We start from the raw sequence: 23550 nt of genomic DNA on the forward strand, positions 1-23550 counted from the left end.
TATTGACATGGCTCAACCAAACTAGTTTGGCAAACCTAGGCTACCCATGGAGGAAAATTCATTTTACCATGGTAAACTTTCAATCCAATTAATAGAAATTTTTCTTTCCTGATTCCTGTCCAGACTGACCCAGGCATCTTACTCACTGCACTGTTACTTCATTCCTTGCTCCTCTCTTTCCATTATATGTAATTTCATTCAAATCTACTGGGTGATAGACTCTGGATCACTGAATGTGACTGCTTCATCTACGAAATGGAATATTCTTCTAACACATGGGTTAAAGAGGTGGTGAGTTAGGATGAAGAGGTTGATAACCTTTTAGCCTCAAGCAATCATACAGAACTGAAATTCTATGTACTTCAATGTCGTGATGGATTAGGCTCTGTGCATATTGTTTCCATATTCCTTGCCTAACTTAAATGCATTTGAGAGGAATTTAATGTACAGTGCTTCGGTGTTTGAGTCAGAAAACTTGGGTCAGGTCATAGTTTTGCCACTTGCTAATGATACTAAACCCAGACTAGTCAAGGTAATTATCTGTGCCTTAGCCATTCTCATCTAGACAGTGGGACTTGTGATCTATGTAGTTATCAATTTCACAGACATTTTGGGAGGACAAAATAGATGACATGTCTTATAATTCAAAGCAGAGCCTGGTTAACTTCAGTGGGATTTAATGACCAGGAGAGGCTGGAACCTGAAACTTCATCCACCCACTTGGATGGGATAGTGGTGGGCAGGGACTCAGCTGTAGATGGTGCAGTTAGGAATTTTAGGCCAGCCAACACAGTTCAGTATTTATAAGAAGGATATGGTGAGAGGCAGGTTGTAGCTGACTAGTTAAGAATATGGCTCTTATATTTTAACAGACCTGATTTCAAATCTTATACTTACTAGCTGTGAACTTAAGTATTTCACGTCACTGAGCCTCAGTTCACTTATCTGTAACATGAAAGTAATAATATTTTTTCTACAGTATTATAATACATATAAATCTCTTAACAATCTTCTGGATATAGTAAACTATATTGCTGTTTATAAATAAGACTAGGGGCCAAACAGAAGTCAAGTTAGCTGTGTTGACCCCAAGGACTGAAGAAGAATATTAAGAAGAGTGCCTCATGGGGAATGCTGGGGTACCAGGCTGGAATAGATCTAAATCAGAAGCCCAGAAGTCTTAACACCTATTAGGAGATCATAGCAACCAAGAACTAACTGGGATCCGATGAAAAGTCTTCAAAGACCTTTTTTAAAAACCACAAAACGCTAAACTTATGTAAGATAATATTAGTGTTAGCAGAAGGAATGAGGACAAGTTTCTTCCAAGGAGAATGAGTACAGTTGGCAATGTTTGAAGCAGATCTGTGATGTCATGCAGACACCTGCAAGGAAGCATCTACTGGAAAGAGGATTTACATAGGTAGATAGCAATCATGGGAGTAAGTTCCTGAAGCACCAAAGATTGGATTGTCAGGTGATACTCTTCTCTAAGGTAGTTTCAGCATCTTGGTTTGGTAAGAGATGTTTGGCCTTTGTTTTTCCTCTGCTTCCTTAAGAGACTTTGACTCTGCAATGAATTAAACCACGTAGATAGGCAGTAACAAGCACATGTCCCATTTTTCATGCATGATAAAGAGAATTTCATCAAGTACAATTCCTTCGACAGATGAGGAAATTGTAGTGCGGTGAATTGGCCTTGCCTCTTAGCTCTAGAACCTCCTGCAAGTCACTTAACCTTCTGGGGCTATATTCTCCTGACAGCAAAAAGGAGAAGATAGTTCTGCCAATATTATTTCAGTGTTTTGTTTTGCTCAAATGAGATACTACATGCGACAGTGCTATAAATGGTGAAGTACACTTCTAGGTAAATGGTTAATCACTCGATAAGATTCTGGGATATAAATTTACACTGGGGAATCAGTTTTTTTCTACTTCTGAGAATATATTGACTGCTATTAGCTGTTTGCCTCCCTAAATTCAGTGAAAAGCCTAAATTCTTGCTTTTTCTTGTTCATTCCCTTAGGACTATGCTTTTCAAACGTCATATTAATAAGAATTGCCTGGGGGAACTTGTTAAAATACACTTTTCATAACTCTTCCTCAAGAGAACTGACTTAATAGGTCTAAGTTTGGGCCCGGAATTCCCATACTGGTGGATCATGGACCTCAATTATAGAAATATGAACTGAAATTTGTCCCTGGTGAATTAATTTGCTATTGTATGTTGTAGCACAAGATCTCAAAGCTGGGAGTCTGGAGACCTAGAATTTTTCCTGGCTCAGATACCAACCCAGTACTTAGTACAAGGTAAGAGTTCAATAAATATTTACCTTAATGAATGGATAACTTGTCCGGTGACCTTGGATAAGTGCCACTTCCCCTCTCTAGGCTTCAGTCTCCTCATCAGTAAAACAAAGGGATTAAACCAGATAATCTCTAACATCTTTTCCGGCTTTGAATGTCTTTGACCCTTCCAACTCTGAGGCCAGCTATGGAAACAAATAAATAGTTCCTACAAAGTTGTTTAAGCACCTTGCAAAGCTACACTTATTCTTTTTAGCACATAAAGGTGTTCAGTAATGTGATTGCCAAGTTGACATGCAGTTTACTGGAGCTAATGCAATTTCTCAGTGTGACTAATTTCATTTCATTAATTAGCTTTAGCTAAAAAAAAATATCGAGGTTAATTTCTTAAGATATGGTACTTAATTTTTAGAAATTCAGAGGTAACACCTTTAAAAATTCCCATATTTTTCTCATGCTATTAGTAAATGAGCTTGTCTTGTGTCAAGTTAATCTACAGCTTTAGATTTTTGGTAACTAACCCATATTTAATAATATAATAATACCAGAGAGGAGGGAGAAATAAAAAGGAGCCTAATTAGTTTGGTCAAATTACTTTCTCAACCCAGATCCTTTCATATTTTACCATAGTCTGCTCTCTATTCCAGTCTATACTTTGTTCTGCTTTTGTGTGATTCTTTTCCCAAAGCTTGCCTTTTTTGGGGAGGAGGGAGAGGAATGGGGCAAATCTTCAGTGGCTCTCTTCGGCTATTCGAAAGTTCTCATTAATTCAAAGGTCTCTCTAAATTATTTTCTCTTCAGCAGCACTAGAATCCTTGAACTTGAATTACCCATGCTTTATTTAGTTCAAACTGCTTCTTCTGCTCAGAATGACACTTTTTTGACTCTGATTCTACTTCTCAAACACAATAAAATATACAGATGTCAAATTATAATGTACACCTGAAAATTATATAATCGTATTCACCAATGTTACCCCAGTAACTTTAAAAAAAAAAGAAAGAAACTTAAAACCTAGTTCAAATGTCACTTCCATTTTGTGGCCTTCCTTTGTTACCCACCTGAATTTGGTTTCCCCCTCTGAACTTCCATAGTACTTTTAAAGGAGTAAGATTCTACCAGAAAAAAATATATATATTTTTTTATTAAAGTATAGTTGACCTACTATATTAGTAATTATATTAGTAATTTGATATTTATATACTTTATGATGATCACAATAAATCTAATATTAATTATAGTAATAGTAATAATAATAATATACATACACCAAGCTTATATAGAACAATGTATCTACTATTCATCTTAAGAAGTAGCATATTACCAAATATATTTACCAAATATATTGAAGCTCCTAGATCTCATGATATTCTCTTCCCTCTAAAGATGACCACTAGCCTGAATTTGGTGTTTGTAATGCCTTTCTTTTTTTTAAATATGTTTGCTTTATGCAAATGGTCATCTAAATTGTTTAGATTTCTGTATTCGGAACTTCATATAAATGTTATTGTACATGATTTATATCCCTACCACTTGTATTATTTCTTTTTTGAGGTTTAAGTATAGTTGGTGTACAATATTATATTAGTTTCAGGTGTACAATATAGTGACTCAACATCTATGTACTTTATCTTGGAAGCTAAGCAGGTTGAGCCTGGTTAGTACTTGGATGGGAGACCACCTAGGAAGACCAGGTGCTGTAGGCATAAAAAATAAAAAAAAATAAGGGATTGTAAGCTGACAAGATTCTTGCAATCTGTGAGGTCAACTAAGGGTTGTCTCACCTAAAAAACAAACAAAGGAAAAAACTATGTACCTTATAATGTGATCACCTCACCTAGTCTATTAATCATTTGTCATCATGCAGACTTATCGCAGTATTATTGATTATATTCCCCTTCACCTTTCTCACCCATTCCCCCCATTCCCCTTCTCTCTGGCAACCATCAATTTGATGTTTCTATGAGTCTGTTTTGTTTTGTTTCATTTGTTCATTTGTTTTGTTTTTTGGGAGGCCCACATATAAATGAAACCACATAGTATCTGTCTTTCTCTGTCTGACATATTCACGTAGCACAATACCCTCTAAGTCCAACCATGTTGTCACAAATGGCAAGATTTCATTCTTCTTCATGGCTGAGTAATATTCCATTATATATATATATACCACATTGTTTTTATCCATTCATCTATCATTTGACACCTAGGTTGCTTCCATATCTTGGCTATTATAAATAATACTCTAATGAACATAGGGATGCATCTGTCTTTTCAAATTAGTTTTTTCATTTTGGAGGGTAAATATCGAGAATTAGAATTGATAGATTATATGGTAAATCTATTTTTAGTTTTTTGAAGATTCTCCATACTGTTTTCCATAGTGGCTGTACCAATTTGTAGTCCCACCAACAGTGTGTAAGGGTTCCCTTTTTTCCACATCCTCATCAACATTTGCTATTCATTGTGTTTTTGATAATAGCCATTCTGATTGATGTAATGTGATATCTCACTGTAGTTTTTAATTGCACTTTCCTGATTATCCGTGATGTTCCATATCTTTTCATATCCGTTAGCCATCTGTATGTCTTCTTTGGAGAAGTGTCTCTTCGTGTACTCTGCCTATTTTTTGATTGAATTGTTTAATTTTTTTCTTGTTATTTTTGGGTTATATGAGTTCCTTATCTATTTTGGATATCAACCACTTATTGATATATTCTTTGCAAATATATTCTCCCATTCAGTTGGTTGTCTTTTTGTTTTGTAAATGGCTTCCTTTGCGGTACAAAAGTTCTTAATTTGATAAAGTCCCATTTATTTATTTTTGCTTTTGTTTCCCTGGCTTGAGGGAACATATCCAAAAAGATATTACTAAATGCATTTTTTCTTAAGATTATATTCATCAAGGTTATGTGTATAAGATTTTGTCCATGTTGATACGATTATTTCTCTATATATCACATTTTTATTGCTCTGTACTATTCCACTGTATGAATAAAATACAATCGTTTATTTAAATTTTTGCTGATGGATATTTGTATTGATTTTTTTACCAAAAAAAAAAAAAAGACATTTGAATTTTTTTGTATATATCTCCCAGCACAGAGGTGCAAAAGTATCTCTGGGGCGTACATCTAGAATTTGTATTGTTTGATTATGTGGTATATATATGTTTAACTTTGTTGGATATTGTCAAGTTGTTTCTTGTATAGATGTTGATGTGAACAAAACCGACTCCATCTTTGTACTCCCTCACACTTTCTTTCTGTTCAAGCTTTAATTCTGACTAACTTAATTGGTCTCAGCCAGCATACCAAAGCCTCATAGTAATGATTAGCTATGTCCTGTAAGCTTATACAATGTAATCCGTAGGATTCCTGTCAGTAAACGGCCAGAATGGCGTAGCAACCAAGATAAATATCAAACTAGGTACTGGCGTCAATTGTAAGCAATATTCATCATAAGGACATCAGGAGGTGTGGTTCCTGGCTCCTACTGTATTATTTTGTCCCTTTTTCTTGTCAATTATTACTAGTTCATCTATACTATAAAATATGTACTGTAACAACTGACTAGTAGTGGAGATTATCTGCACAGACTTTTGGGGTCACCTTCCTCTTCAACCCTTTCCCTGTAGGTAACTACCCTACAATAAATCCTGTTATAGTCTATACAGTTGCCTACCTCATATTTTGGTCTTAAGTTACCTTCTCCATTTGATGGTCATCGTACCTTGCTCCACCGTCGGTCATTTCCCAAAGTGTTTTTGGAATGGAATTAGTCATGATTAAACCTTTGTCATTAGGAATCCTAATATGAAATAAAGCTGGAAAGGAAGGTGGCAATCAGACTGTGCAGTAAAGTGACATGCCAAGGTGTTTAGATTTTATTCTAGAGGCAAAAGGAAGCCATCTGTGTGAGACCCTATAGGTTACTTACCTTCTCTAAATCTTAATTTTCTTTTTACTAAAATGAGAACAATAATACCTTCCTCACAAATTTATTGTGAAAATCCTGGCATTTAGATATTAGTATCAGAAGCTATTGTAAAGTGGGCATGATACAAACGGGTTTATATTTTAGAAAGCTAATATCAACTGGGTGTAGAATGAATGTTTTCAGGAAGACAGGAAGCTATTGTGAGCATTTAGATAATGGGAAATCCTCATTAATCTTTTAAGATCTAATTCAAGGTTTCTCAACTTGGCACAATTGAAATTTTGAGCTAGATAATCCTTTGTTTTGGGAGTGTTGTTCTGTGCATTGCAGAATGATCCCTGATCTCTACCCACTTGATATCAGTAGCAATCCCCCTCTTTCTAGTTGTAACAATCAAAAATGTCTCCAGAATTGCCAAATGGCCCTTGGGGGCAAAATCACAACCGTTTGAGAACCTCTAATCTAATTCCAAAGTTAACTTCGCCAGAAGGCTTTTTTTGTTTCCTCTAAAAAGGCCAAATTGTTTTCTTCCCATCATTGCCATTTTATGTTATGGCATCTCCCACATAGTTTCGTAATTATTAGTTTATCTGCTTCTGTATAAGACTGTACATTCTTACGAACCACATTGATTATTTTTGTATTTCAAGCACTTAAAACATAGCTGGAAATAATGTAAGCTTTTAAAATGTGAATTATCAAATAAATGATAAAACGATTATTATTGAGCACATCCCTTGCCCTATATCTGTATCAAGTATAAAGCTACAATAACGAACAGAAAGATGTGGTCCCTGACCTTGTAGAATTTATAATGTATTGGAAGGGAAGTAATAGACGTGAAATTATGAACTAACAAAATAGCTACAGATATGAGACATTTCATGAAGAAATTCAAATGGTGCTTTGATAAAAAAATAAATAATGAGGGCATTAACTTCAGATAAATTTTTCAGAGAAACTGGTGACATTTAATTTGAGACATGAAGGTTGAGATAAGAAGTACATTATGGGAAGAATCAGGTAGAAGAAGAACTTTCCAGGCAAAGAAACCAAGAAGAATAAAAGCCCTAAGTAGGAAAGATATGTGATAACTTGGAATCAGAGGGAAAAGTAATGCAATCAGAGGCAAGTGAATGGTGAGAGTAGCACATTAGGAAGATGAAGAGCTAGGCTAGGATGAAAACATCCAGGCCATTAGCCATAGTAAGCAATTTGTGTTTAATTATAAATGTAACACAAATCTGTTGGATGGTTGCTAAGAAAGAAAACATATGACCTAATTTCATTTAGATCTTTGGCCTTAAGCAACCCACTTTAGCTCTCTGAGCCTTGGACCTCATAGAGGTATTATGAAGATAAAATTAATTAACATATGTAAAGGATTTAAGCAGTGCCTGGCATAGTATATATATTCTATGTGGTGATTATTATTATTATTATTGTTGTTGTTGTTGTTGTTTTTATTTTTTTAATGTTTTATTTTTTAATTTTTTTAATGTTTTATTTTTTATTGTTTATTGGGGTAACATTGGTTAATACAATTATATAATTTTCAGGTGTACATTATAGTTTGGGATTTATTTATTTTATTGTGCGATTACCACCCAAAGTCCAGTTTCCTTCATTTATTATGCTTTTTAAATATACAATCTGGTTCTATTTAAAAAATAAATTGAAAAGGAAGTTATGGATTAGGAGTGAAAATAGAACAGTTACTTAAGATTTCAAAAGCTAGGTTAAGAGACCTTGTTGGCCTCACCCAGGATGATAGTAAAGGTGGTGAGAATGTCATATTGGTTCATGATGCTTAGAAGGTGGATCTTCAAAAACGGATGATGGATTTCATGTGACAGTTGAGAGAAGTGGAAAAATCAAGGACCATCTCTAGGTTTTTGGCATCATTGATTGGGAGAATGGTGATGTAATTTACTGTCAGAAAGAGTTATATATTGAATGAATCAAAGCAAGTAAGCAAGCAAGCATGCAAGCATTAGTAATGAAGATAAAAATACAGGCATAGATTTGGGATTTTAATAGTAGAATTGATAAGATGTTGTGACCAGTTAAACATGGCTGGATAAAAAGATGTCAAAAATGGCTTGTATGTTTCTTGCTGGGGATGGGGAAGCTCTAATTACTGGAAACAAAAGAGGAGAGATTTGGGTATGAGGATGAAATAGTGAGTTTGGTTTTGGATATGTGAGTAATAATGATTGCTAGAGATTTAGAAGTTTGGGTCAAGAGGGATACTAAGAAAGGAGATAACTATTTGGGGTTAACCTCATATAGCTAAAACTTAATAGCTCAGAAATTGAATCGTGACACATATATCAGATTTAAATGGTAGGCAATGAAGGAAGAGAACACACGTAAATGAGATTGAGAAGAATATTTTATGTGATAGAAGCATAGTTGAAGAGAAAAGTATAGTAATTATGTTAAATTTTGATGAGAAATAAAAAAGAATTTATTTTTAAATAACTAGTGTTTCATGATTTTCAGTAAGACCATGGGAGAGAAGCTAAATCAGATGTAGTGAAGAGTAAATGAATGACTGAGAGGCAAGGGAGTAAAAACCTACTTAGTAGACACCACCCTTTAGGGGAGGTTGGCAAGATGAGAGGCAGGAAAACTTGGGGGAGTAAGATGCAAGAGAAAGATAAAACATGTTTGTGGGTTAAAGGGTAAACATGCGTTGTGGTGAGAATATTATAAGGAAATTTGATCAGGCAATGCATTGAAGATGTGGGAGTACGTGGAATATAAAGAGGAAGTAGAAGGTTAGCATTGGAGAAATGTAGTCATCTTTCTCCTGAGGCAAAATGGAAAAAGAAAAAGTCACCTGAAGTTGTAGATATATTTTGAAGTGAAAAGAAAGAACAGTAAGTAAAATTAATGGCCTTTCCTATGATGTTAAGGAGGGGAATGTTAATTTTCATTCAGTAAATATTCATTTTGCATCTGATTTTTGTCAGGTACTATGCTGGGGACATTCTCAGTGAATATACCAGACATACAGAATTGAGGCACAAAGAAGTTAAGTAAATGATGTCAGGCCATAGAAATAGCAGGTAAAAGAATTGGAATTCAAAATTAGGTGTGTCTGAATCCAGAGCCTAATTTCTTAAATATAAGCAATGCCCCCACATGAAAATAGCTGTCTTTTATTGATTAGGTTTGGAATTTTACAAAGAGAAGAGGTAGAAGTCCACGATTATGTGGTCCTGAAGATGAGATAGCGACTGATATATCTGAGCACTGAATTTAGGTTGGAATAAAGAGAAAGCAAAGCTCTAAATGGACATTTAGCCAGAGGTCATAGGAAGGAGAGAAGGGACCTCGCATGTGATAAGTGTAAGGAGCAAGTGGAAGTGGGAGTTAGAGAGGGGGAAAGATAGGAATATGATCTGATCAGAAGCAGGACTTTAAGTTTTGCATCTTGAGAGTGGAGAATTTCCATATTATGATGAGGGCTAGGATGTGACTATGCTGTATAGGTTGCTAAGGTAGAAAATTCCACGAAGAAAACTTACAAGAGTACTCAACCCATAAATTGGGGAATAAAACAGTGCAGGACAAATAATCCCATATATCTTAATTAACCCAGTGGGTATAACTATTTTATACAGTTTCAGGATAGATTAAATTATATGGATTATTTTTTACTCAAAAAGGCAAAATGTGTGTGCATAGGTTTTTAGAACGTTTCCTTCCGGACATGGATAATCCATATGGCATATAAAGGGTAAATTCTCAATCATTCAGAAATCTTGACCATATTAAATAACTCATTCTCTATAATACTGGCTTACTGATATCACTTTATTTGAAATTATTTCCATTACCTTTATGCTTACTAAATGTGCTGTCCCTAATTGTTTAACTGATTCTTCCAATACACATGGGCATGTTGGCTACGCGTCTGTCAGATGGAGTGCCAGTAAGTTCAGGAGTCCTCAGATTCCCTAGAACAGTCTCGAATCTTTGGTGATATCTCAATTGAACTTCCCTTTTACCATGTTTGATAAATCCTTCCCTCCTTCAGATAACATCCCACCTACATTCCACCTGAGAATTCCAGCTGCTTCCTTCCCACGCAGATATTTTTGATAGCTGCAAAAATATCTTCTGTCAGTTTTTCTGTCTTCTTCCTGACACAAGTAAAATTCAAGAAGAGCAATAACAGATATATGTGTGGTACAGTTTTTAGAATGTTTCCGTAAGCACATTTTTGTCTTTACTCCAATATGAGAAAGCTATAATTATTTTTAACTTACTGACTGTTGAGAGAAGTCAAATAACTTGTCCAAGGTTGTTTCTCCTAGGAGTACAGGTGACCAGTGTCAGAACCTGGGTCTCCTGAAGTCAAATCTCATCCCCAAGAGCTTCAACCTTTTAAAGAAATAGGGAGTTGGAAGAAAAAGATTTTTGGTATTATCAGTTGTAACTTTGCATTTATTGATAATATCCCATCCTCGATATCCTTGCAGAGGTAAGCAGTATATTACCTCTTGAGGCAGGTTAGTCCATCTTGGATTATTTGCTTTCCTTTATAATGAGTGGAAATTAGTCTCCTCATAATTTCTACCCACGGGTCTCAGTTCACTTTCTGCAGCCACATAGACTAAAGAAATCAGGATCTATGTTCCTTAGACAGCCTTTTATTACTTTCAGATACTCTTCTCTGAGTACAATGTTGCTTTTTTTTTTTTTCTATTATTTTACAAGACATGTTTTCCAGGCCCTTTTTTTGGAAATAACACTCCTCTAGATCTGTTTTATTTCATTAACCACATCTATAAGCGTGGAATCTACAACTGAGAACAGTACTGTAGGTGTGTTGTGTTTGATAAATGAGAACGCAATGCAGCTATCATCTCCTTTGTTCCAATAATGTGCCACTGTGAATAGTCCACAATTCATATTGACTTTTGGGGGTAGACGCTAATGATTCACATTCAGCTTAGAGTCAATTAGAAATTTGGATCATTGAGTTTCTTGTGATAATCTTATAGCAATTGTACCTCTAAACCCATTGACATTGTAATTTATACAAATAATGGTAGTTGATTTCTGATTACAAATTACCTGATTCAAACTCAATACTCTTTCTACTATACTTTTTTTACAGTACTACAGGGGTTTCCCTCAAAAATCATTTATATAATTCCAAGTATTTCTAAGCCAAAATGGCATGAAATATAAAATCCAAACCTAGCTTTTGTCTTATTCTAGGGTATTAAGTAAATTTCTTCCCTGTTCCACAGAGCGATTTGCAATCCTAGATGTAATTCTGAATGTATCACAAGATAGTTTCTAGGTGTTCTTCAATAAAAGATGAAATTCAGACAGGCATCTTAGTATACAGGCACTTGTGTAGTCTTTTTTAAAGTAGGCTTAATTCACTTTAAGTATGTATGTGTGTCTGTGTGTCTGTTTGTATGTATAAAATCATTACATGGTAGCCATATAATCTTTTGTGTCTGGCTTCTTTTCACTCCACATAATGTCTTTTAGATTCATCCAAATTGCTACCTCATGTTTTAATGTCAGTAGGGTTTCAGTTTCTCAATCTATACAATAAAAGGAGTTGGGCTAGATGAACTCTAAAGGACTTTTCAGTTCTGACAATACATGAGACATTCTTTCCACTGATTGACAAAAATTAAAATGCAGGAATTCTGACTTGAATCTGTTGCCATGATACCATAACAATGCCGGGAATGACAGCTTCGACTGTGCAATCCAGTGAGAACACTGACGTTGCATCTAGACTGGAAACAATTTTGCGCACTTGTGTTATGTAAGGACAGAAACTGCATTCTATCTCAGGATGCCCTTGATGACTTCTGAGCCCTCTCATAGCCAGCATTCTTCCTGTGTAAATTACTAAATTGAGTCGCTCATATTACAATTTAAAAATCCATTGGTAAACAGGCTTAAAATAGGACTCTAATGAAAAGCATCCTCCTAATTTTGTTTAGGAATCCATATGTGCGGTATTTGGGTAGTCCATGGTGTTAGAGAAATCCATTTTCAGATCTCAGTGCTTCATTTCTACCTATGTGACATTGGGCAAGTCAATCTTAAACTCTCCAAGTGTGACCTGGAAATGGAGATAATGATAGCTACCTTACAGGGTCGTTATGAAGAACCAAATGAGATAATGCATGCAAAGTGCTCAGAGTGCCTGGAATATGGGTAGTGATCCATCAAGGATAGCTACTACTGCTGTTGCTTCTCCTCAGCAGTCTGTCATCCTGTGCTTCTGGGACTATAATTTCTCACTGAAGTTCCCTTTCTATGCCAGTCCTGTTTGTTCGCTCTTACTGGGACAAAGGTGAATATAAGAAGTAAGTAGTGAATAACCACTGAATTTTTAATCAGTCTCATGCAAAGGGAGACTTACAATAGAGAATGGAGTGGGACAGTTCAATGAGAACAAATAGTGGTATGGGGGAATGGGAAACAAGTTCTAACAACTTCTTTAGTCATAAAATATTTCATTTTCTGACGATGGCACTAAATCTCTTTGGAATGAACAAAAAAGATTAGTGATTCAGAATGTTTTTCATTCAAATCTTGTTCTGCCACTTACTCTCAAATTCTTTAAATTCTCCCCCCAAAAGAATTTCTTCATATGTAAAAGCAATATAACATACAAGTTAAGAAAAGGGCTAGGGTCAGAAAAATTGGGTTTGAGTTCCAACGTTGCCATTAGCAATATCTGTAAAATATCAAACAAGTTAATTAATTTCTCTGTTTCTTAGCTTTCTGATCTGTAAAATGGTTTGTTAGTTGTTTTGGAGATTGGCTAACATCAGAACATTTTTAATAGTCCCTGACACAGAATAATCAGTTTACAGATGTTAGCTCTTATTCCCAAACAGGCATAATGATATCTACCTCTTTAGGTTGCTGAGGGTATTTAAATGAGAATAAGGTAGGTTAAATGACATAGGCTTTACTCAGATTCAAGTCTTATTGCTATGTAATCATTATAATTTAGAAAAAGAGAGCTGGGAATATGATGAGAAGACTTGAGGAAAAATAGAAATCATCAGCATCAAATTAATAAAATTACTACTTTTTAAATGGAAGTATAAGAATAAATGAGTAGAAGAAATGATATTTATGATTTATGAGAGCTATGGAAAGGAATGCTCTTATTTTTGCTCTGAAATAGAGAAAACCAAGTGGAAATTCTCAAATCAGACAATAAATAATAATGATAATGATAGTGGTATAACAATAAAAATAATTGTGAAATATATTTGCATTGAGTAAAAGCTGAGAAAGAACCCAGAATTCTTTCTCAGGTGAGGTCCTTGCTTTATGGAGCATATAATCTACTAGGAAAGACAAATAGTAAGTAGGTAAACAGATGAATAACAAGAGGATTCTATATAGTGATTATTCTACAAATAAAATAAAATAAACCATGTCATGAAAATGACTGGAATTGGGGATGCAATACATGGAGAATCTGATTTAGATTTGGTTGTAAAGGAGGATCTGTCTGAGAAAAATATTTAAGTGGAGCCCTCTGTGGGAGTCAGCCACTCAAAAATCTCAAGCAGGAAGAAAAGTTAAGCTGGTATGAGGTTCTAAGGAAGGAATGGCTTGGCATGTGAGAAACAGGAAGAGGGCTGATTATATTTAAAATATAAGAAGTGAGGAGAAGAAACAATAGTAAAAGTTGACACTGGAGATTCATTAGCATCTTGTCAGGTACAGCTGGAAGTTTGGATCGAATCCCACATGTGAAGTTTGATGAAAAACAATTAGAAGCTCTAAGAAAGTGATTTAATTGATCTGACACATATTTTTAAAAGATATTTCAGACTACTGCATAAAAAATGGTTTGGCAGGGGCAGCAGAATAGAGCCAGGAAACTGACGAGGAGGCTAGAGCATCATTCCATATGAGAGGAGGTAGTGGCCTGGTTCAGTTGGTAACAGTGGAGAAATTCAGGGTGTGTTGTAGAGGAAGAATTGAAAGGACTTAGTGAAAGTTAGGTAGAAAAGACTCAGATGAAAATTATAGGTATTCGGCTTGAGAAAATGAATTGAAGCTCGAGACATTTACTACTGTACATTATAGTAACAGAGAGTTAGAATTCAAGGGTTCATAGGCTCAAGTGCAAATAGCTGTCATGAATATTCTATGGTTTATTTTACCGTTTCTCCTTTGGTATAGGTTTAAGTTGTTATTTCTCTTTATATAGAGTTATGTAATCATCAAACTTACACGTTCAGGTTGCTGCATTTGATCTATCATTTTCCTGGTATAAAAAAGTTAAATTACAGATTAAAGATATGCCCATTTAAAATACTTATGGACTCTCTATATTGTTTTTCAGTAAGTCTATACCAGTTCACACTCCCACCACAGCATAGAAACTATGCTGGTTTCCACACACTCTCCCAGCTCTGTCAGTGTTCTTCTGTTTAAGCCTTGTGAATCCATATTGAATTCTATTTCAGGAGATTCTGAGGACCCTCTCTGTCTTTGGCCAGCTAAAGCTAAATGTTTGGGGAGGGATTTGGGAGAGGATTATCAGAGAGAACAAAGAATGAAATAATTATGAATATGAGAAACAATTCTAAGTACTTTGCATATGTGTTAACTTACTTAACTTTAATTATTTAATTATGAGATAGCTACTATTATTACCCAGAATTTATATATGAATTAACTGAGGCAAGGAGCAAGGTAATGTAGTTTGGGTTTATGTAGTTTGTTAGTGGCAGATACAAAGCTAGGAAATTTTCAGAATCCATACTTATAATAATTAAATTCTCTTGACAATCTACAAAACACAAAAGATAACAGCATGAGATTGAATATTTGGTTCAGATCAGTATGCTAGTAGTTAGGGAAAAATAGATGTGTGTTGAATAAGTCAATATTGATTTAGTTAGGACTTGGTTGAAATATTAAAAGAGAGAAACTTTCTCTACTCTTTGCATCTCTGCCCAGCGGCCAGAAAACCATCATCCTCATTATCACTATCACTACCAACTATTGGGCTACTATGTGCCAGGCCCTGAGTTATAAACTCTATAGGTATTATAAGCAATTTTTGTATTATTATCACCTTTTCATAAATGAAAGTAGGTTAAGTGAAATCCATAAGATCCTCTAGGTATGATGTGTCAAAGCCTGAATTCAAGCTCCGTTTGTTTGTGTTTGGCTTTAAAATCCTTACTCTTTCTCTAGTGACAAATGGAGGAAGAAGAAGACATGTCAACGTAGGTAAGCCATAACCAGGTTATGTGGACTTTGAAAAGCAGAGATGAGGAGGACGATCTCGATTCTGAGTCTGGAAGGAATCATTGGAAGAGTTCTGTAGATGGAAGTCACAAGGTAAGATTAAGTTGTTTTTTTTTTTTTCCTAAATTAAGATTTTGTTTTTCTAGAGCAATTTAAGTTCCCAGCAAAATTGAGGGGAATGCATAGAGATTTCTCATATATCCCCTGCAAACATCCACATGCACAGCTTTCCCATTATTAATGTCCTCTAGAGTGGTACATTTATTACAATCAATGAAGATACATTGACTCATCACAATCACCCAACGTCCATAGTTTACATTATGGTTCACTCTTTGTGTTGTACCTTCTATGAGTTTGGACAGTTGTGTAATGACATATATTCATCATTATGGTATCATACAAAGCATAAATCTAAAAAGTCATCACAGTACCCAAAGTCATCTATGTTTTCTCTTATGTTATCTTCTAGGGATTTTATAATTTTCCATTTTCCATTTAGGTCTGTGATCCATTTTGAGTTAATCTTTGTCACTGTGAAGGGTATAAAGCCAGTGTCTAGATTTTTTGTTTTACTTGTGGATGTTGAGTTGGTCCAGCACAATTTATTTAAAACACTATCTTTCGCCTTTACTCCTCTGTCAAAGATCATTTGCCTACATTTATGTGAGTCTATTTCTGGCTATTCTGTTGCATTGATATATTTGTCTCTTCTTTCACCAGTACCCCATTATCCTGATTACTGTAGCTTCCTAGTAAGTCTTGAAGACAGACAGCATCACTCCTCCAACTTCGTTTTACTTCTTCAACATTGTACTGGATATTCTGTGTCACTTGCCTCTTCACATAAGCTTTAGAATCAGTTTGTTGATATCCACAAAATAATACACTGAGATTTTGATTGGGATTGCCTTGGATCTATAGATCATTCATGGTTGTAAACTCATTCAAAGTATTTAAATTTTAAAATCCTGAGAGGACCAAAATAAAAATGTCTATTTCTCAGCAAGTAGTCACCGTCTTCAGATACTCTGTAGGTTATTGTGATAATGGAGTGTGTAAGGCATTGACTCTGCTCTGTTAGATATACAGCTATGAAAACAAACCAAAAAAAGTGACTCATAATTTAATTATTAAAATAATGGCGATCAAGTCAATATGTTTATGCTAGAGGAGGTCAGAGGAGGAAGCTAAGTGGACAGGGAAGTTTCCTTGTAGCAGCTGGAACTCTCCTCCATTTCAATTTAAGGTAGTGGGCAGATTCCCTGATGCTCTGCTCCCATAATAACTCTGCATCAGAAAACTGGCGGAGAAAAATTAAGAATCAGCTAACCCTACCCCGTTTGTTCACAGATGTGAAAACAGGCTCAGAGAGGGCAGTTTTTCTAGAATCTAGCTTTTTTGATGATGTAATAAATAAGTACTCAGTTTATTTATTAATGTATTTATTTATATTTTTGATTAAAAATTATCGTGACAAAGATTAATAAAATCAAATAAGTTTCAAGTATATAATTCAACAGTTTTCCATAGATATAGGCCGCATTGTGTGTTCACCACCCAAAGTCAGTACTCAATATGAAATGTACCTAGCTTTCAGGTAGTTTTATCTCAGCATTTCTTCCCTTTTTTAGTGGCTACTGTTTTCTTGGGAGACGACTGAAAGAGTGAGCTCTTTCATGTTATGTCACTTTATATTCAGGCATTTTGGTTTAAGAGTTAAATTGTCTGCCTCAAATACTTTTTAGAACAAGGTAAGGTGGAAATAAATTAGGAATTGAAGGTAAATAACATGAAGAGTCCTAGATAAAATGATATTCTTTAAATCTAGGGAAATCCTATATGATGAATCGCACTTTACACTTTTCACGTTATAATTCAACCTTGGAGAGTTTGGTGCATATTAAGGACAGTATGATTTAATTCTTTAAAAGAGGGTGGGTAGGATCTGGGATGGAAGAGGAAGAGGCAATCATTTATTAATTACCTTTTATTTGCCAATTATTGGTCTAGGCTTCATTTAACTTTAATTCTCACAATATTCTATCAGGTCAATATCTTTGCTTCTCCTTTCCTATTAGTGGTAAATGGCTAAGGCGGGTTCTAAAGCATGTGTCCTTTCCTCTAAAGTGGTTTGCTTTATACAATTTCCAAATTGGGTGGAATCTTAGTTTTCCTCACCTGCAAAATAGAAATAATACTACCTTTTTCATTTATCTCCCACATTGGAACAAGTAAAACAGCCTCATTATCCAATGGGCTAAAGAATTTTGAAAAATGGGCCAAAGTATTTTGAAAAATACTACACTATTATTTGCTGTTAGAAGTGTGGGGTCACAGTCTGTTATAAGTTTAAATTTGGAAGGCAGCATAATAGCATGGCCTCTACAGTCACATATTTCCAGGTTTGGGGCCAGTCTTTGTACTCTCTAGTTTTGTAATTTGGGGTAAGATTTTGAACCTCAATTTCCGATTTTAAATATCAAAGTATTTTGAAAAATACTACACTATTATTTGCTGTTAGAAGTGTGGGGTCACAGTCTGTTATAAGTTTAAATTTGGAAGGCAGCATAATAGCATGGCCTCTACAGTCACATATTTCCAGGTTTGGGGCCAGTCTTTGTACTCTCTAGTTTTGTAATTTGGGGTAAGATTTTGAACCTCAATTTCCGATTTTAAAATAGAGTTAATAACACCTTGTAGGTTGATAGGTAACATTAAGTCAGATCACAGGCAAAAGACATATTCGTTCTCTAAGTTCCACGAAGAGGTTTTCCCCAAGCTACCTCTAGTAATTGGGATGTATTGTGAGAATAACATGTTGCAATAATAAAGAAAAATCCTAGAGGGAAAAAGTGGTATAGACATACAATGAAATATTATTCAGCCATAGAAAAGAAGGAAATTCTGTCATATGCCACAACATAGACGAACCTTAGGAAATTCTGTCATATGCCACAACCATAGACGAAGACATTATGCTAAATGAAACAAGACAGCCAGAGAAAGACAAATACTGCATGATTTCACTTATATAAGATATCTAAAGTAGTCAAAGTCAAAGAAAGAGAAAGTAGAATGAGAGGGTGCCAGGGCCAGGGGTGGGGGATGAGGAATTATTTTTTAGTGAATGTAAAGTTTCAGTCATGCAAGATGAAAATGTCATGAGATCTGCCATACGTTGTGCTTACGGTTTAAAATATTGCACTGTACACTTAACATCGTTTTTAAAAAGTAAATCTCATGTTACGTAGTTTTTAATCACAATTTTTTAAAATAAGAAAAAGAAGGATCCTAGGGGAATTCCTGAAAGGCTTTGGTTTGAGATCAAAAGCAGCTCAAATAAATAATCCAATAGCAAGACTGAGAATGTGCTTAAGGGACCTACAAAGCTGAGGAACCAGAATTTTATTGTTTAAGGTTTTGATATTTCACTACAATCAGTGCATAGTCATACAGGGAAGACTCAAGTGTGTTGGACTGCTGTACACATTTTAGTTAGTAGTAATTTTATAATTTTGAGTTCCATATTTCATGGAGAGATGTATCAGTACAATCACAATACTTAGAAACCCTGTCTTCCTCTTCAGGAAAAATGGATCTTCCTGCCACCCCTTTCACTAGTTCCGACTCCATTACTTTCCTGGCCTCAGCTACTTTTGGTGTCTTATTTCTTTTTCTATTTGTCACTACGTCGATTCTCCATATTACACTACTCAAATCCCAGCAGGGGTGATTGTTTACCTGAAATAATATCCATTGCCCCTATTATACGGACTTCTTTGTGCAAAGTATCCTCAGTCTATGAATTGACTGCCTTAGGACTGTATGTCCACTTTTGTCCAATTAGTAGTGATGCCTCCTGTCTTCAAAAGAATGACCTAGAACTTCTTTTTCCTCAAAGAAACTGGGTGGGACAATTTCTCACAGACATGTCAGGCATCATGGAAGACAAAATTATTATTATTGTTATTAATTAAAAATAGAAGTCATTTGGTCTGTTCTGTATATGGCGTACATGAGTAATCTGTTCCGAGAGGGTGGTGTAGCTTGCCCAGGTGACTTATAATTAGTACTAAGCTTACGGCCTATGTCACTGGATTTCTACTTCCAATGTTTCTCCTATACAAGTATTATCAGCATGGTAATCAACATCGTTAAGGAAAACTACCATGTGGCAACAATTTTTCTTAGCTCTACCAATCTGTTATTGCATTTGTCATAGCTGATACAACCACTGAATGTTTGGATAGATAGATAGAGATAGATACCGATGTATAGATAGACAGATATCTTTAAAAACCCAAATTTACAGTATTCTTTTTAAACAACTTTGATAATTTTTTATTTTAATTTTTTCAGAATGTTATTTATAAAGTTTGGCACATGTCCAGTAAAATTACTATTCGATTCCATTGACTGTTTCCATTGATTATATTCTCTAGCTTATGAAGGTATATCAGATTACTCTTCAGTTTGGCATGCCAATATTTGTCCATACTTAGCAAATATTTAAAGCAGAATAGTTAACCAAGATACTTATTTTAATAGAATATTAACCAAGTATACAAATTTCCTATAAAGAAAAATTTGGTATTAAAAAATACCAGGCATAAAAAGCCATAAGAAAAAATAGAATGAGACCTCCAAATCCAGGTATTGTGCCCTTTACATTTTGGTCCCAATATCCTTTTCTAATTGTATCTATCATTTTCATTCACCTTTTGTTACAGTCAAACTCTGCAATATCACTTTTCCTCCAAATATACTTCTCCTGAGCCTTATTCACACATCTGTGTGTTCAGATCATTCATCTCTCAAGACCTTTGTCAAATTTAATGCTTCCTATAAATTATTTTCTTAATATTTCAGCTGATAATAACATTTCTCAGTCTAAACTCCTGAGACACCTTATCTTTTGGTGGCAGCTATCATTTTTTATTTCAAAGCAGAGCTATACTGGGCATCTGCCTTATCTGTCCTATTAAAGTATAGATTCTCGAGGGCAAGGCTTGTATCTGATTCATCATCAGTAACTTTCAAGACTTTGAAATTGATGCTCAGTAATGACTCAGTGAATCAATGAATGAATAGTTTTAATATTTGTGCTGCAAATAGTTTTGATAAAAATGATGGAAAGTAAGTAATGGACTTTAAAAATGAAGAAAGGGGGCAGCAACTCTGAATATTGGGTTCAATGGGTAAGATACGATTCTTCGTGGCATAAAGAATATTCAGTTGATAACGAGATTCGACATACCTCAGAACAATTGCAATGTAGCAGCAAGAAAAGTCCAAACCTGGCATCACTGTGATTTTCAAACCCCTTATGCCTTTTCCCTTTTTCATTTTGATCAATAAATATGTATATACTTCTTTGCATGTACCCCCCGTGCTACATGCTGGTTATACGTGGGTGTTTTAAAAAGCTTTGGTCTCTGCACTTATAAGGAAGGGGGTGGGGCTGGGTGAGGCAGACTGGTCCTTCCATCTCTACTTGAACACAAAACACTTGTTTATTATGCATATTATTATTATTATATTCAAGTCCTTATTTGAACAAATTTTATTGTTTAAGTATTGAATTAGATATAGCGAAGACAGAAACACTGCAAACTCCATGAAAGAATGGAAGACACCTAGGGAAGGTCTAAGAGAGAAAGAAGAGAACTGAGGAAAGCGGGCTTTGGAATGCAAACTGGAGGCAGACAAGGCTTATAATGGTGAGGAGAGTCAGAAATACAGATAAACCTTTAGAATGTGACCGACTGTGAATTCCTAAATAACTTGGTGAAGTTTCAGCAAAGGTGAGAAACCACTTAAAGATCCTTGGAAAGAAAGAGTCTGGAAGTTAGATCCTAGAGGACGTCAGCTTTGGAGATGCTAATGACACAACAATGATTGGAAAACATGGAGGAAGTTGATAGAAAAAAGGCCATAGTGAAATGTTCAGTATTCTACATCTTCTCTCGAAAGTGATCTTATCTCTGCCCTCGAGAATCTATACTATAAAGGATTATTGATAGATTTAAAATTTGTTCCTGCATTATGCCCTCAGGAGATGACTTAACCTTTAAAATCAAGAATGAGAAAACTAACTATGGGCAGTGAACACACAATGCAATATACATATACCTTACTGTTGAATTGTACACCTGTAACTTACTAGATTTCATTAACCAATGTCACCATAATAAAAATAAATTAAAAAAAAAAATTCCTGAACCAAAAGGAAAAAATAAAATAAAATAAAAAATGAGAAACTGGTCAATCTACTAATTCATTAAAAAATAAGTATCACTTGGCTTTTCTAGCAATACCCTATTCCCTTTATCAGTCATAGCAGACTCCCTTATTCCAGAATCAGCTGTCTAATCACTGAGCTAATTAATGAAGCTTGAAACTAATCCTGGTTAATAAGCATAGAGCAGGGGTTCCGAGCATCTCTACGGGAATTTTGGCCTGGATAATTCTTTCCTGGGGAGGGCGGATGATGTCCTGTGTATTGCAGGATGTTACATAGCATCCCCTGCCACTATCAACTAGATGTCATAGAACATCCCTAACTGTGACAACCAAAAATGTCTCCAGACATTGCTAAATGTCCCCTGGTGGGTGTGTGTGCAAAATTGCCTCCAGCGAGATAGAGTAAAGCTAATAAAAATGTAAACCGGAGGTCAAACCCATTGCATAAAATGATGTATATGAGTCTGAGTTTAATCCCTGGAATACAAGGGGATGAAAAAAGAGTCAGTCCCCAAACCAAGCATGAGTGGGTGATTGAAAAGCTGAGGTTTGGAAAAAGCACATGGGGCTGGGAGTCAGGATGTGGAATGAGTTCCGGCTCTGCTACTCTCCAGCTATTTGTCTGGGAATCTATGGTTTCCCCTCATCAGGCCTAACCGATAAAATGAAGATATTTGAATATACTAGAATATACCAAGGTTCATTTCAGTTCAAAGACTATGATAAGTTTGTGACTATTCACAAATGTACACCTGGTTCTTTGGGTATTGAATTCTCTCAGAGACTACATTCAAGAAGGTTGAGTGTATTTTCTTGCACGGCCTAACAGGCTCCTCCCACCCCTTTTTTTCTTTTGCGAAGAAGGCTGATCCCTGTATCTACTCTCGCCGCTTAATTCCGTGAGAACTAGAAGGAAAATTCTGCTCTGGCAATAGCATCTGTTTTGCCCTAAGACGTTATTCATTTTTTCTCCCTCTGAAGAGGAGGCCTGGGGCTAAGCAGTTTTGCTTATGCAAACACCTTTTTGCTTAGCTCAGAAATGTAAGCAAAGTGGGCAAGAAATCAAGGGTAAACTTCCACAGGAATCGTAGAGTTCGGTGCTCTCCACTGGCCTCTCTTCCCAGAAACAAATATCAGAGGACATGCTGCATTTCCGCCGTAAGTAAGCTGCCATTTTCCATTGCGTCACAACTCTAAGATGAGATTACATTAACTACCAAGAGTTGTTTTCGGAGCACACCAGTTAATTAGGCAACAAGACAACAGGGTGGAGCGATACTTTATTATGCTGGATGTCTCCACACCCACAGTGGATTTGGCCTGGTGCCAGGACAGCCACCCTCAGAGCAGTGGCAACTTACAATGCAACCACACCTAGGTGACAACAAATTGTATTTCTTAAGGACTAACTTTAACTAAAACTTATATGTATCAATTAATCAAAGGACAAACAAAAAAAAAAGTGTCAGCTTTTCCCTCCCTCGTTCCCCACTCTAGCCCCATTTCTTTTCTTTTCTTTTTTTTTTGAGATGTAATGAGCTAGACTTGTGAGTATACCTGATAAAGAGACGGTTTCAGGCACACAATCCCAGTATGGACCGTCGTCGGCGACTCGCTTTTGGTTTACAGCCGGTGGAGTACTTGCACTGATATTGCTTAATTATATCTTCTCAACAAAACTGGTATATAGATGGCAATATTTTTGTATTTTATCAATGAGAAAATAGATGTTAGTAAACATGTCTAACATCATAGATAAGTTGTGAGATGCAGTTTTCTGAC

The 23550-nt window shown here is 35.4% G+C and overlaps 1 protein-coding gene across 1 annotated transcript in view; it reads left to right on the top strand.

The window, feature by feature from the left end:
- Positions 1-23550, top strand: part of SPINK5 (serine peptidase inhibitor, Kazal type 5) — a 119394-nt gene that overhangs the window by 19309 nt on the left and 76535 nt on the right. Inside the window, exon 4 of the mRNA XM_025043161.1 lies at positions 15469-15615. The gene's annotated coding sequence lies outside the window, so the exon portion shown is untranslated. The remainder of the gene's footprint in view (positions 1-15468; positions 15616-23550) is intronic.

This window comes from Pteropus alecto, unplaced genomic scaffold (assembly GCF_000325575.1).
Source record: "Pteropus alecto unplaced genomic scaffold, ASM32557v1 scaffold40, whole genome shotgun sequence".
Classification (NCBI taxonomy): Eukaryota; Metazoa; Chordata; class Mammalia; order Chiroptera; family Pteropodidae; genus Pteropus; species Pteropus alecto.